General features: G+C 32.7%; 1 long non-coding RNA gene across 1 annotated transcript; it reads right to left on the reverse strand.

Annotated features, from left to right (window-relative positions):
• Nucleotides 1–824: 824 nt before the first annotated feature.
• On the reverse strand, nt 825–11928 carry LOC145675641 (uncharacterized). The gene is made up of 4 exons (XR_014129175.1): nt 11794–11928; nt 5898–6000; nt 3191–3266; nt 825–1074 (listed from the first exon to the last, which is right to left on the reverse strand). It is a non-coding gene; the product is annotated as an uncharacterized LOC145675641 (long non-coding RNA).
• Between the last annotated feature and the right edge of the window lie 219 nt (nt 11929–12147).

Below are 12147 nucleotides of genomic sequence, written 5' to 3' on the forward strand. Positions count from 1 at the left end.
CTCATTTCTTTATATTTAGAATCAACAACATATTATCTCTTTTCTTTTTCTTCTTCTACTCGATAGATTGTGTACTTTTAAGCACCGTTGTCCAAAATCAAGATACGAAAATGGAAGTAATTTATCGCATAGATATACAATATCGTTGTAAAATGTATATGGAGCTGCCGTATATTTACATCAACTTAGTGTTGCGAAAACTCAAATCACTTTCAAACCCATCTATTCCTAAGGCGAAGCATTTGCTAACAATTAAAAACTACAGACTCGGCTCAACCTGTATTTGTTCATACTCTTTTTAATGGGGCGTTTACACTTGGTCGATTTAGTCGCACGGCTAAATCGACTCGCTGCATTTGCGACTAAATCGAAGCAACTAGGCCGAATCAGATCGATGAATGTGTTCAATTGTTTCAACCGAAATTGAATGCTGCTTGTCGACTCGCTCTCCTCTGGACGATTCGAAATCGACTGGCAATTTTAAAGATGTCCAAGCAAAAAGTAATTGGTACAATTTACGGTGTTATAGCAGAAGAAAATAGAATCGACCACAGAAAATAGAACGTCTTTCAATTCAGTTGCTAGTCGATTAGTCGCTTTCGATCAACAAGCGATTAAGTTGAAGTCCTGTTTACACGGTCGATTAAGTTGAAAGTGACGTCAATTCAACTGAATCGAACGCAAATCGACTAAGTGTAAACGCCCCATAAGTGTGATTAAACCATTAGAAACTTCGAAATGGGCAAAATACACACAACTTGAAATTTTATCAATATAAAATATCTTATAGGGTAATTACAAAGGCGAAATCAAATTAAAATATCTACCTGGACTATATTACATACAAGTATTTTATTGTACAACAAAAGTGATGAATACATATGCAAACAACCCTTATTATAACGTCGTTCTCACAAACGAGAACAATTTTGGATTATTACTTTTATACTATAATGCAATCTTAGATTTTAAAAAATATTTACAGCGTTGAAAAAATATTGCAATGGTCCTGGTGAACGTTTCTACTTAATAAGTGAAATTAGCTCTACGAAAATTTTTCACAACATTCACAACCTGAAATAGAGCAAAAATTGTTCAAATTAATCAGGCTTAAAATATTATTCTTTTCAACAAAACTAATTTTAATCAAATGATCAGATACTCCTATTTCTCAATGCAAATCAGAAATTGCCACAGTATAAGAGTTATTTTTCAATGGCATTTATATCTAAATTTCATTAAAATCATGTTTAGATTTTGTTGCAAAGCATGATGGCTTCGTGGTAGAGTGCTTACCTCTGGTGCGTGGGGTTCCTGTTTCGTTCCTCGGCCAAGCAAGCTAGTTGGTGCAAACTTCGAAATCATGGGGTTTTTCAAGATATTCCCGTTTCACCTCATATTCTTTTCCATGAATGCTTCCATCGTCATTCAACTGCCATAATTGAAGCGCTTTGAGGATAAAGTGTTATGCTACATTTTTCGTAATGTTGCATTCTGGCTGTTCATGCATGTGTTATATGCTACTCATACTACCTAACACATTATTTGGTGAGTCCTCGTCCTAGTGCAGATATTTAAAAACGATGAAGGTGGTATGTTAACGGACAATGTTGTGAAAGTCAATTTTCCCATCATATTCAATTTGTTACATACCACCTTTATTCTCCATGCGCTTCAATTATCTTCTCCCTTAGCCTAAAGGACGTAATCGTGGAATGTTAAACTGGTAAGTTTAATTTGTTTCATATCATGTTTAGATTTTTATATATTTACTATTTTAATGGATCTATAAATTTAGATTTCCTCTTAACAAGCAATAATATAAATATATATATATATATATATATATATATATATATATATATATATATATATATATATATATATAAACTCTTTTTAATATATGTTCACCATACTGATTACTTACACCATCTTTCCAAACAAAATTATTAATTCGAAAAAAGAAGAGAATAATAAATAAAAGAGTAATTAATAAGAAAAGGTAAAGAAAAGACATTGATAGCATCCTGTAGAGCCAAATGGAGTTGATGAATGGTTTTACCCGTCGGAAAAAGGTGCAGTGTAATAGCATACTGAAAGAGAACAACAGAAAAGTCGGAAACGAACAGAATATACAATAAGGGCGACAAAGCCAATCCTTGGGGAACACCAGGACGAAGGAAAATGGGAAATGAAAAACTGGAATTGATACAGACGTAAGCCAGTCGACAAGTGAGAAAATTAAAAATGAATCTAAGGTAAGTAAGAGGCAAGAGGAGCTGCTTGAATTTATAGATGAAAGCCGGATGCTAGTCCTTATCGAATGCCTTTTCTAGATTAAACACGACCAGGCAGGATGGATTGCCTGTGTTAATCTTTTAAAGTAGGTATCCATGTATAGAAATGAATGGAGGAATTGTATATTTTCTGAATTTAGGTCTGTTGACATCCAAAGCGATCCAGTTGTTTACATTTATTTATTTACTATTTTCAATTTGTCCTCAACTAATTACGTTGCATTGAAATCGTGACGACAGTTTTAAGTCTGCTAATTGGTTGGACGGTAACGACATCTATTGGCAACAAACAGGTAGATAGCCCAACTAGCGACATCTATTAGCTTGAATATTTACTATTTGGAATTAGCAAGATACACTGACATGTTAGTCTGCTATAAATAGGGTATATGCAATAAAATGACAGAAAATTTTATAACATCACATTACATCACATCATATGGCATACTTAGGCCTATAAATAAAATAAAATAAAATAAAAATTCATTAGTTAATGTCTTTTTTCGATTGTGAAATGATTTTTGATGTTTTTCTTTTGTGTGTGTTAATTTTCATTAATGTAAAAACCAAATAAAGCATTGTTTAACCATCAAAACATCTTTCAATTCATTTAAGTTTACCTCCATGAAAAAGTTTAGGAAATTATTTTTCTTCAGACAATAAGAAAACAAAATACCCATATCCAAGGGCGCCCATCAGGGGGGGCAAGGTGGGGTGCTTGCCCCCCTAAGAGGAAATTGTACTTGGGAATATCGAATACGCAATATATTTTTTACATTAGTTACACCAAAATTTGAAACTATATTTGAAACGTCACTTGTACTTGCCCCCCCTTGGAAACCACAACATGGGCGCCCTTGCCCATATAAGTAAAGTTTGTATGTTTTACTTACTTTATTTCCATTTCGAGTGACGCATTCTTTACTGGACGGTCTAGTTTATAAGATGGATTCCATATTGACTGAACAGCTGAAATCATTAATGTTTGTTTAAGCAGAATCATTGAATAAAAAGTTGTACAAAACGTTATCACCCCATAAATAATAGTATATTGCAGTGTTGCCAATTTGGGGGAAAAGTCGCTAAATCTAGGGGATTCGCCTTCCAGGATAGCGACAAAAAATATTTTTTCCGATTAGCAGATTTTTTTGGTGATTTTGAAATGATGATTTGGCGACTTTTGCGATACTTACAAATCTAGCGACTTTTGTGCTGCGAACAACTTGTCCTAAAATAAGTACTATTAACTAGAATCAGTTGAGATATATGTTTATTTTTCTTTTGCTTATTTGAATCAGTGCAGATGTTGACGAGCTGGGAAAGTAACATAACATTTATCCCTATATTCCCGCTTTGATTGCTGTTATCTCTTACCTCCTAATGGGGACCAATCCTTTAGTTTACAGAGCTTCCGTTTACAGAGCACAAATAATACATTACCGATAGCAAACTGATTATCTGTAGAAACGTGAGTAGAAGTGAAGTGAAGTAAGATTTTTTCTAGGCCTTTAATTTTGTTCGTTTTTCTAAACTCATTTTTGATTTTGTTGAAGCAAAATTGATCATGAAGTTAAAAATATATAAAAGTGAAATTATTCTTAGTTATATATGAGTCTTTGAGTTTTATATATATATATACGAAAGAGGCAAAATTCCAGAAATTTTTTTTAGCGTCTTTTCACCCAAAATTGGAGTCATTTCATCTCCAATTTAGCGATTTTTTGTATCAACTTGTTGGCAACATTGGTATATTCCAAATGATTATGTATAATGTAAGTGGTATACTGTTATCAACTTCTCGCTATCTATTAGCGTTTTTAATCCTACAACGATCAACTTTAAAATCAGAAGTGAATGGTTTCTGCCACTTCTGGTTTGAATGTTGCTTTCACTAGCAAACTCAATTTTTAACTTCTGGTTCCTCTACATGCTGATCAAAATTGGTGGCCATCCATAAACTACGGGATATTTTGTTTTCAAAATATCCTGTTTCTTGTCTTAACAACGGATATTTCGATTTCGAAGTGGTACTACAATAACCTTTTTTTTAAACACGTTTTGTTTCATGTGTCCTCTATAAATAGGAGTGAAGAAATAGACTTCTTTGTAAACCCTTACGAAAACGCTTTAAATGTAGTTTAAAGGTTAAAGACAAATTACCTCCGTAGCTTAAAGGTTAAAGATTTACCTCCGTAGTTTAAAGGTTAACTAATTTTTGAGATTTTTCGGCTGGGCATAAAATAGACATATGCGGACAGATAAAGTAAATATATATAAACCAGTTTTGGTAAACACCCTGAAAAGGATGTGCATTTTGATTAAGAGTGACAAAAAATGAATAGAATGTTTTATTACGACTTAAATTACATTTACGATAATACTGATACACACAACTAACAAATATGATTCTCCATATTGAGATATGTCCAAAATAAATTTGAAGTGACACACAAAACTAAAATATTAGTTGAAATACGTATTTCATAAAAAAAAATACATAAAATGTTCTGTAACTTTGTAATTTCACACAAGAAATGAAATTTTTGAGTTTTACGTCCCACGGTTATGCCGGTTAGGCTAAAGGAGACGGTGATGATGAGAGATGAATGAAATGGTGGAATGTAGAAAGTGGGAGGAAACGGGAGAACCCCGAGAAAACCCACGCACACGGTGTTTGTCCACCACAAAGTTCACTTGGCGGGAGCAGGGAATTTCACACAAGAGTAAATGGAACTTTTACATAACAGTTTTAAAATAACAAAATAGTTCGACGTAATTTATATTTTTATATGTTATTTCATCAGCTTCAAGTTATGGATTCCTCAAAAACATGAGAAAACAGTTCTGTTTATGGCAAAATAGATTATATCAAATGCTAAAACATTGAAGTTTTAATAAAACATGAGAGTTTAAGCATAGGCCTACTATATATTACTATCTTAATTCCGTAACTTCCAAAGTGTTTAACCACAAGAGTTCACGTTGATATTCAATGTTGTGATCGGAAGGCATGCACTTAGTGATTATAAGTAACAAAGTACCGATCTATGGCTTAGAACTCCCACAATTCCCGGTGTTCAATGATTACCATTTACTTCAACTCTGTGGGCTACCGTCTTCAATTTTGGGCTACTTAACACTCACAACGATAGACAAAACTTTTTCGTTTGCAAAATAGAAAACTGGGTTTTAAGTTTTGATTTCAGTTTTCACAGTCTCAATTCAATCTTAGAAAATAAAAGGTAGAAATCAAAATGATTAAATGGAATCATTTTTATTTCCTATTTTCTCTACTTTTAGTAAATGTTAAGTATCTTAAATGAGGTTAAGGAGTAAACACAAGCCATAATTATATTTCACTTTACTTTCATGCTTGTTAGTAGTTTTAAAGGACACACAATAATATATTACTCTATCATCATTTACGAATTTGCCTCTCGTATGTGTGTCTTTAAGATAATATTTAGTTCACCTTCAACCGTTTGAAGATCCGACGATTATTATTAATATTCATTTCATATGATCTAGATCTGGAGAAAGCAGCAATAAAGAGTAAGCACCGCGGACCAATACCGAAATCCAATACGGGTATATACTTACGCAAACATCTCCACGTCCACACCATACGCTTCACTCTGTTGCCTTGAGTTAATGACATGGAACAAATATCATCTAAGTAACAGCAATTTTTTGTTGTTGTACACTAAAATAGAGTACAAGATAACTTGAAAAAAAAAAAAAAAACAATCTTATATTTAAAACGAAGTCAATCAGTCAATGAGCATGAGCAAGGTTATAAATTACATATGCCTATCGTATATACAGGATGTTTCAAAACAACACTGACAACGTTTTTGAAGTGATTCCCAACACCAAGATAAGAACAAAAAGTATAAACCAACCTTGATGCGCAAATGCTTCCTTTCGGAGTTATAGGCTGCCAAAAACATGAAAAAAAAATCAACTTTGAAGGTCAATAGCTCTAAAACTATGAGACCTACCGTAGTCTGGTCAAGACTTTATTTAGGAACTAGTATGTGTCCTGTCCAAGTATCCATGTTTCAGAATCCTGCGGTAGTTCCACAACAATTTTTAAAGAGGTAGTTGGTGAGTACTTCAAATTATATGCCCGTAGCCAAATTCTCTATAAAAATTGTTGCGTGAGTACCTTAGGATTCTGAAATATGGATTTTGAATAGCACACATATTAGTTTCTAAGTGAAGTCTTGACCCGACTATGATAGGTCCCGTAGTTTTGGTGTTATGGACCTTTAAAGTTCATTTTCTCATATTTTCGGCAGCCTATAACTCCGAAAGAAAGCATTTGTGCACCCATATTGGTGTATACATTTTATCTTATCTTGATGTCAGAAATCACCTCCCAAACGTTGTCGATGTTGTTTTTTCAAACACCCTGTATACACAGTAAAATAATGACTATAGGAAAAGGTTTGAAATTCGAGAATGTTATTTAATTATTTTTTTCTTATTGGGTCTATATCCAGCGAGAGAGGTTGGAAGCAGAATCCTTAAACAAACAAACAAAAAAAGTTATTTGCTAACTCTGTTTGATAATCTTTCTAATAAGCCGTCAATCTTTGTGCAATCGATTTCATTTTCTGTATGAAGTAAACATTACAGTTAAAAAAAAAAAAAAATCGAACCTTTAAATTTTATTTCTAATCCTGCGAAAAAATTGCCTTTTGATATAAAAACACAAAAATAAAATTTTAGGATAATCGAAGTATGCTTTGAGGTGCTGCAAGGAAATAAAGTTTCACAAATATGACATTTTTAAAATTTTATATCAGTCTGCATCATTCTTGTTTTATTGGCACTATAAAACATTGATTGTACTTGTTATTTCTTGTTACTGAAGAAACTAACTTTTTGGAGGCAGGAAGAATAAGGGGTAATAATTCTATTTTGGAATACGGTAATTTTTCGTTTAAAAATATTTTTTGCTCATTTTTGGCTTATGCTCTTTTTTTAAATCTTCATAAAAAATTTAAATCGCTTCATCTCCCCCACCCCATGGAAAGTTTGTTTCATCAATAAATTAATATAACAATTACAATAAAGGTTTATATAGTGCAAACAAAAGAGCCGAAGAGGCTGAAATAGTACATGAAATTTTAAAATCATACTTGCGTCACCTCAAAGCATGCTCCCATTACCCTAAAATTTTATTTTTTCTGTGTTTTTACATCAAAAGATATCCTTTCCACACTATTAGAAATAGAATCTAAAAATTATATTTTTTTTTCGTCACACTCTAGTAACCATAAATTGCAATAAAACGTTAGTATAACAAAGTCTAATACAGACTCTTTTTTTGCTAATGGCTATACATCATGCAATCGTTTGTGTTAGGTATCCAGGAGTATTGGTGCTCAAAATACGAAAAGCACATTTTCACATTCGAGACGAGACGACGAACAAGATAATTCTCGTCTCGTGTTCGTGACGAGAATCGAAACAAAACGTTAAATTTTTCGATTTTTGTGGGTGACACAGTTTCATCCAATTCTCAGATCTCAAGCAAAAAAGTGTGCTCGAAACTTGTCTCAAGAATTTTGACCGAATTTTTACCAAAAATCTCACCAAGTGCAAATTTGTCAAGATGGTTTGGAAATGTGTAAACGTGTTGGAGTTCAGTAACATCAACACTGCTTTTATTTAATGATTTTACAGAACTTAAAAATTAATGGAAATAAACTGTTCAATGACTTCCGGTTATATAAATATATTTACATATATCTATAACACCAACACTGGTTATATATTTATATATCTATAATACCAACACTTAATACTAAGGATAATAATAATTGTGGAGATTTTATAGTTTCTTTTTTAAGAAACTATGGTGATTGCTATGAGTCGCGAAGCTTGACCTAGATTTATCAGTTTCACCACCCAATAGAACACAAGAGTATGTCCCGGACGTCAATCCTCACCCATAAAATTTTGCTTGTGTCCTCTCTTGTGCTATACGGAGAACATTTCCTGGTGAGGGTGTAGTGTTCTCAGATTGTCACGTTTGTTTCGTTTCGAAAGTTTCGTCTAGTTGTTATTGTTGTTGTTTTTCTATTTTTGCTGTTATTTGTATTACCGTTTAATTCGAGTAGTTGAAGACCTCGATGGAAAATGGAGACCACTGATTCAGGATTGAAAGAAAAAGTGTTTTTTTTTTTTTTTAAATCAATATTTGTACTTTAACCTGCAAACTTTTTGTAAAGAAAGGTTTTATACCTTTAATAGCATCTCTCTTTGCAAAAATGTTTGGAGGGTAAAGTGAAATAAGTTGAGTTGAGTTTTAACCCTTTGTTTTCAATTCTGAACCAAATGTACAATTGGAGCTGTCTCATTTCTGCACTGAGGTCTTCAATTGTTAATGTTCGTGTTATGGTTCTTGAAGGGGGCAGACTACTAAATATTTTTGAAAAACTAATAATTTTTCTTTTGCTCGGTTTTCGTAAGTGGAAATAGGTAATAAAATGTAACTTACCACAATAATAGATAATGTTATTCTACACCCGAAAATACGAATCAAAAGAATTTTCAGTGTTGCCATCCATAGAAATTACAGTATGACCAGAATTTGAATTACTCAAAAATCTAGGTAAAGGCAGCGACTAGAAAAATGAACTCAACGGTAATTAATGACTTATCATGCTGTCTATGTTTCTTGTTTACTACTTTTTAAATAATATTTCTATTTATTTTATAAACCTTACATAAATTATTACAAAATAAATAAGCCATTACAAAATAAATAGAAACATTATTTAAAAAGTAGTAAACAAGAAACATAGACAGCATGATAAGACATCAATTACCGTTGAGTTTATTTTTCTAGTCGCTGCCTTTACCTAGATTTTTGAGTAATTCAAATTCTGGTCATACTATAATTTCTATGGATGGCAACACTGAAAATTCTTTTGATTCGTATTTTCGGGTGTAGAATAACATTATCTATTATTGTGGTAAGTTACATTTTATTACCTATTTCCACTTACGAAAACCGGACAAAAGAAAAATTATTAGTTTTTCAAAAATATTTAGTAGTCTGCAGCCTTAAGTCCTGTTTCTTTCTTTTTTTTCGCGCTCGTTTGCTATGTCCTCGCAACGTTGCTGATGCATTCTGTTGTTTCACTTTTTCCCAAGAGTCTGTTCGGAAGACAGCTCTACGAATTGCACCGAATTATTCCGATACATTATACGTGAGGGGAAAGCAATTCTATGATTCGTGTACAACCCAGGCTTCACGAATCATCGCAGTCACTATAGGACAAATAAATAAATGAAACCTGTTTTAAAATCATGCAGTATATCCTCGGTAATCAGTCAGTAATGCACATGTCGAACGAGTGTTTCGTGCAGGCCTTTAGCCAGGCCGATTTCTTAGATGGGCAGAAATTAATCCTGAGGGGGAAATAACAAGACATTAAGAAATGTGACAAAATTGTTCATTTATTTATTATTTGTGTGACGGTGTTGTAGATTCTTTTCATCTTACATTTGATTGTTTATTGTTTTAAACAAGGATGTTGCTAGTGTCCTCTCTTGCGCTATACGGAGAACATCTCCTGAGGGTGCAGTGTAGTCAGATTGCCACGTTTGTTTCGTATCGAAGTTTTGTGTTATTGTTATTGTTGTTGTTTTTCTATTATTATTATTATTATTATTATTATTATTATTATTATTATTATTATTATTATTATTATTATTATTATTATTATTATTATTACCATTTCATACGCTGCCCATATGTATCTTCACCCTATTAAATCGGTGAAGCCAAAAAGCAACCGAGCACATCTGATTGACTACCTCGTTTCTACCATCGTCTGATTGGCTACTCTCGTTTCTACCATCGACTGATTGGCTACTTTCGTTTCCGCTATGATTGTTGGCTCAAAACATTGCGATCCTATTGGGCGGAGTGGGCAGAGTAGGGGCAGCGAAACTGTGACGTATGGCTTCAAGATTTTGTTGTAAGGGCAGATCCTCTATTATATAAGATCCTTGGTTTTAAACATGTATTTATCTAAACAAACAACTGAAAATTACAGTGGGAGTTGAAGGAAGTTACAGGAGTGCTAAGCCTCTTGCCTACCCCCTAGTTATGAGCTTGCTCTACAGTTTACTAATGTTTGCAATTAATGTTCTGTATCTTGATGCAACTAATATTTGAAAGTGCATCTGACCCCACGCTTTTGATGCCTGCCATGATGCAATAATTACGTACCTCAGTTTGAAATTTTTCGAATGTGGAAAGGCCAATGGAACATGTTTGGTGGATATAACAAGAAGCTATCATTTTACGCATAAACGACTTAAAGGCACTAAATTTAACTTAATTTGCGAAAATAAAATTGCAAGCATTCCTTATCCCGAGGTTCCTTTAATTTAAAAATTATCTATAATGTTCTATTTTGAAGGGACCAAAAATAATTTGGGGGGGGGGCACTGCCCGCTCTAGTCCCTTACTGCCTACAGGCCTGCTTCATAGTCAGATGATGAAATCAAAATGGCAACGGAAACTGTAATGGACAAAAATTATGATTAGGTGAACTTGAAAATGTTCTCTCATGGTGTCCACACAGCGGTTCTGTAAAATAGGACTTTCCTTAATGTAGCGATGAGTTCCAAAATATATGAATATCAAAATAGGAGTCTGTGATAACTAGAGTTTCGTTTAGTTTGTTACAATGTACGTTTCGTGAGTGCGTGGTAATGTTAATGGTAATTGTGATTATACACGTTAGAAGTAACAATAGTAAAAGAATGCATACATCTTTAGTTTCAAATTTTTGTCCCAAAATTACACAAATGCTGTATTTGGGCTTGCCTTCAGCTCAATATACAACTCCACAAAGGTATTGAAAACTATATTTTCATTATTTCCATCTTTTCAACCTTCATAGTTGCCACACTAATTTTATAATCAAAATCGCTATCTTTTTAAATATTTGTGTTGAGCTCACCTTACCCACGGCTTTTTTTTTTTTTTTTTTTGAGATTTCCTAATATAATGTTAGTTTTATATTCAGATTCCGCAATAATAACCATTATCATCTGCAAAACCAATACAATTAACATTTTTAGATTTAAACATGACTTAAACTGACAGTTTCTCAGAATTTCTGATCAGAGAAGGGACGTCCAATACTCATTTTTTGTTATGGTTTTATATACAATGATGTTTCCTAAGAATTAATTAAAATATAATTTCTTAGTAATATTTAAATATAAATTCTTAGCACTCTGTTTTACGAAGTTCTAGCTGATTTTGAGTGAAAACTAAGTTACTAGTCATGTAAATATTATAACAACCATTAAGTTCTTTTGTGGTGGAATTCTTTCCTCGAAATTGAACTGAACAATAATGCATATTTCAGAGCACTGTAATTGTTCGTAGGTTGTACTCCATAAAATAAGGAAAACATATAAAACTACAGTTGAATGAAAATTCCGTATAACTACCTACTTCTTCATATGTTTTATTACAGCTGCGAACACACAGTAGAATGCTGAGCACCAATAAACATGCAATAAAAGAAAACGTGTACAAAGCCATTTTAAAAACAGAAATAAGGCGTCAAAGAATGTAGAGGCAATATTTGTACTCAAAGATGAAAAAACAGAGCATTTGTTATTGTTTTATTTGAATGGATGTTTATTCGTTTTTGTGTTTGTTTATAAATGTTTTAAAATGTAGTACCATTCGAAGCGTTAACAATTGTTTTCCTGCTGAGAATTTTCCCTTCAATTTCAACAGAAACACTAATCAATCACTTTGCAAGCATATACAATATCCTTATTATAATAAGAAGACAGTGTG

This window comes from Thermobia domestica, chromosome 18, assembly GCF_964235325.1.
Source record: "Thermobia domestica chromosome 18, izTheDome1.hap1.1, whole genome shotgun sequence".
In the NCBI taxonomy this organism is placed as follows: Eukaryota; Metazoa; Arthropoda; class Insecta; order Zygentoma; family Lepismatidae; genus Thermobia; species Thermobia domestica.